Raw genomic sequence first — 5,059 nt, forward strand, 5'->3', positions numbered from 1 at the left:
CATATATATATATAAGATTAACTTATCTTACAAGCGATCATATATATATACAATTATATGGAGATCTGAATTATCGGGACTAGAGCCCGTCTATTCGATTACATGGACGAACATCAGTAATGGCCCTTAGCTACACTAAATCGTCCTTTGTCTTCTATAGCTTCCGTCCTCAGAAATCCCGCAAGCTCCTCTGCAACAGCAATCGCGCGTTGCTCTGGTAGGACCTTCGTCCTCATGGCCGTGTGCTATATAAGAAGAGGAGATGAATATGAATATCAATCATGATAACAAAGAATGACGGGTAAAAATAGAGGTGTGAATGTTCATTGCTTACGTCGAATCTGTGATCCTTGACCTCAGAGGTAAACATGCGAATGGTCTCGCAAACATAGTATCCGCATAGATGCGTTCCCCGTGGCTGCTGGTCGCACTTTACGAGAATAGAATATATATAATCAAAATAATAATCTAGCATCATAAATGTATTGAAAATTAATAGAAGTATATCATACTACTACTTACCTGAGCCGCTCTAAAGGTCAGCTTCTCAGGAAAGTTACCGGGAGTCACGCACTTGAACCGCTTCCAAACCCTGCCCGATAAGGATAATGATTTGCTAAGTTTTTCATTAATTGATATATCAGAAAATCATCGAAAGAGACCGATAGAGCGCAAGAATGATTAAAATTACCCTTGGAGCATGTCCTGCAGGCTTTGGAACTGTTCCAAGGGTCTCGATAATGGGTCGAAGGCATCAACTCTTCCCTTATCAATTTGAATGTCCAACAGAATCCAATGGAAGCTGCACATGTGTATATATATGTGTGTGTGTGTGTGTGTGTGTGTGTGTGTGTGTGTGTGTGTGTGTGTGTGTGTGTGTGTGTGTGTGTCAGTAACTTATCAATTACACTTATAAGTGAATGGACACAACAGAGTAAAGACCCTCACCTGAAGTTGTATGGAAACAGTATGTGGTCACAGAAATTTTGATCTGTTAGAAACCTTAGAAGGTTTTCCTCCGTCTCCTTGGGTTTGTCAGTTAGCGTCGCTATATGTATTTTATCTGGGTCAATAAACCCAATATTTAGGATGCTCTTACTTTTACACTCCAGAATCTTCATTCTGCATAATAGAGTACAAGTTATATATAGACAATGAATTGAAATAACTAAACAAGTTATATGTAGACAACGAATTGAAAAACTTACAGACAATAGCAACTCATAAGCGATTTGTCGAGGGCGTCGCCATTGTACATCTGGAAGAGTTCATCAAAGTCGATATGGATTTATTCGGAGTGGCCGTAGTACTCCTGTGAGACACTCAGCACGATCATCGTTCTCCCATTCTTTGATTCACTTAAGTACCATTTATGCAAGTAACGCATATTTGTTGGGAGATCATCTTTACTGACCAAAGGCTCTCCCATGACAAACTGTCGCTTAGGGGCTACCACAGCCTTGGGTATCCTGTCGTCTTGGGAAGCCAGCAAATCTTCAACCGAGATACCACATTCATCCGCCAACTCCTTTGCTCTTTCAAAAGCTTGCCCCTGCACCGGAGGGGGAACATTCTCGGTTAACACCTTGAGGGGTGGGATCGACTGTTTGGCCTGTTGTCCAAGCTGAGGAACGTCTGATTTTTTCTTGCTTGTAGTTGAACTTGATTTGCTCCCACTTGCACTTGCACGTGAGCTGCTCTTTTTCACTTCCTTCTGCAATGTGCGTGTATAGTCATCAGGCTTATAGTGTAAGTCATACTGTGATGGAAGGGTTATGAAGTCTTTTGCCCATGCTATTTGCTTCTCGGTGTATTCCGGGCGGGGCTCGGGTTCCTTCCTTTTCATCTGCGCATCATGTTGTTCCTTTGCTATCCTGGAGTTTTCCTCGGGGGTACGATCATAAGGTCTGATAGGAAGATTAGCATGAGGTACCTTTGGGAGGGGCGACAGTTTGCGCTTTGGGGAGCTCCGTCGCTTAGAAATCTTCGACGGAGCGTTCTTGCTGGCACGCTTCCGCTTAGTATCATGTGCGGGCGGCGGCGGAGACGGACGACCCAAATCCGGCGGCGGTGATCGAGATGGACACGTGTTGTGCTGGCCGACGTCATGTGGAGGGCTTGGAGGTAATGGAGGTGTAGGTGACCTGCGATGACTTGGAGGCGGTGTTGTCCTTGGGGCCGAGCCTGGAAGCTTGATGTAGTTCTTGTCCCATAGGATGACTCCACCCAGTACTTCTCCGAGTGTCCTCTCATCTTCGGGTCCAGCTATGTCGAGCTCCATATCATTAAACCCCGTCATGATTTCATCCACCCCGACTTTAGCAAAGCCAGCTGGAATCTCACGGCCATGCCAGCGTGCATCAGGGCCAGAAGGTAAAGCTTGTCCGACGGCCACCTTCATGGATATGTTCTTGAATTTCTGATGGATTTCACATGATGTTGACTCCTTGATTCCATCCACGGGGTAGCCGGGACCGCCCTCTATCATTCTTTGTTCATCGTCGGGCGGGGCCTCAGATTCAGCCACGCTGCTTTTCCGCTTAGATGGGGCGCCGGTAATATCAAGTGCAGGATCTTCCTGGCGCGGTACTCCTCTAAGCTCATCAATCTGCTTCTGTTGCTCGTTAATCCTGGCAAGCAACTGGTTGAACTTGTCATTCTCCTTATCCTGCTGCCGCTTCTTTGCTCTCTCTCGGCTTCTGTAAGTGTCTTGGTCTCTGGCAAACCCAAGCCACCACGGGTAAGAAGGACCGAAGCCTCGCGTTCGTCCTCCATGTTCGTCATTGCCGAGGACTAGTGTGAGCAAATATTTATCTCTATCTGCAGTGAACTTTCTTTGTCCCTCCTTAATTTCTTTCACTATCCTTTTCCAATTCTCCCTGGGTATCCTAAGCTCGTCATTGCAAATGAGGTCCCCTGTTGTTTCGTCGTACGACCCACCATGCACAATGAACCAATTTCTTGCTCTCAATTCCCACTCATCACGGAGTGGTTCAGGTACGATGCCTTTATCTATCAGATCTTGCTCTTTCTTATCCCACTTTGGGATGGCAGTCTCATAGCCCCCTGGCCCCAGCTTGTGGTGATATTTCTTCTTGTCGGCATTTATCTTGTTCTTTTCTGATAATGCCTGGGCATCTTCTGACTCCTTGTACTCTTGAAATGCCTTCCAGTGATTCGCCTGCTTGGCTAGATACCCCTCGAATACTGGCACTTTCTTTGTCTTCAGATAGTTTTTCCATAGCTTCTTCTTCCAACTACGGAACAGTTCGGCCATCTTCTTCAGAGTCCACTGCTTGACTTTGGCCCTCAGTTTGTCTGCGGCGTCTTCATTCTCACATTCTGGCAGGTTGAAATGTGACATGAGATCATTCCAAAGATTATCTTTGTACCTTTCGGCGACATAGTCACTATTGGCTGCCCCTTTGCGCTTGTTCCACTCCCGAACGCTGATCGGGACGTGATCCCTAACGAGAACTCTGCATTGCTTCTTGAATGTGTCAGCAGCATTCTTAGGAAGCTTGGGTTCGCCCGTAGGAAATATCACCTCAAATGTGTAATGCGTCCGTGCATCCAACTTTCTAGTCGGGCCTCGTTTCGTAGTTTTGCTCGATGTGGAGGCCTAAGAGGGAGAAACATTCGTCAAATGAATATGTATGTATACAATATAGAGCTATCTCCAATATTTTTCACATATTACAAGTGATTGTCGAACTTCATATGTATACCTCGTCGGACTTCTCCTCTTCACCGGCTTCTCCATCAGTGGAGCTATCACCTTCTCCGTCATTGGACCTATCTCCTGCCCCATCGGCTTCATCTTCGTGTCGCTCGACCTCCATTCCAACGTCCTGGTTTAGATATGACGACGGAGATTCAGTTGGTTCAACGTCGGGGCCGTCTTTGATTATATCTTCGAGAAGTTCTTCCTCTTCGAGGTTCCTGATATGTGGATCCATAGTTCTGCAAAAAACGGATTCTCTTAACCTTTGTACCAAAAAAGAATTATTCTATCAGGAACTCCGTTCCAAAACAACTTAAGTCCCGGGTCGTGGCTCCACCCGGGACTCCTAGATTTCTGCATAGTATTCAAAGTAGGAGTACTTTTCCAATCTGAGCATTCAATAAGCAAAACCAAATCGTAAAATAAAGTAGTATTCAAATTAGCATGCATTCAATATAAGCTAATACATCATCACTTTTGTCCGTACATCGTCGAATATTATCACTAATACTCCTCGAATACTATCATACATATAGCATCACTCATACATCTAGAACCGTAGCGCCCGACGGGTATCGGCGCGGGCGGTGGACACCCAAAGAGAAGGAACCATCACAGGATCATAGCTCCAGTGAGATCCCCGAAGAACCTGCCAGGTATGCTCGAACCTGCCCTCCAACGCAACCATGTAGCGACGGACGTGCTCATCCTCCTCGCTGACACGGTCATGTACCACCTCCGCGGTGTACGGAAGCCTCGGCACCCTCACTGGCCCACGCGACCGCCACCAAACAAGGATCGGGTCAACGACGGGCTGGCTCCTCACCAACCTACGCCCCCCGAAAGGTAGCACCTCCCAATACCAGCCGTGCGGAGCCCAGTCCCGGACAGGGCCCCTCTAATCAAGCAGGTGTCCTCCGCCGAGTCGACGACGAGGATGCGGGATAGGCATCGTAAAATGAACTAAAAAAATAAACTAGTTCTATTAATTTTCTTGCTAAAAATAAACTATTAACACTTAAGCATATACAATAGCAAAATTAAACTATTAACACTTAAGCATATACAATAGCAAAATTAAGCAATAATCTAAGAAACACTATTAACACTTAAGCATATACATTATACAATAGCAAAATTAAATGACAAAAAAAATATTTCTTCTTCTTGTAACCCTAAACTAATTTTTCCTCTTCTTCTATTTCTCCTCTTCTTCTACTTCTTCTTCTACTTCTACTTCTCCTCTTCTTGTAGTACTTCTCCTCTTCTCTTCTTCTACTTCTCCTCTCCTCCTCTTCTAATTTTTTCTCTTCTTCTACTTCTCCTCTTCTTCTA

The sequence above is a fragment of the Hordeum vulgare genome, chromosome 7H, assembly GCF_904849725.1.
Source record: "Hordeum vulgare subsp. vulgare chromosome 7H, MorexV3_pseudomolecules_assembly, whole genome shotgun sequence".
Taxonomy (NCBI): Eukaryota; Viridiplantae; Streptophyta; class Magnoliopsida; order Poales; family Poaceae; genus Hordeum; species Hordeum vulgare.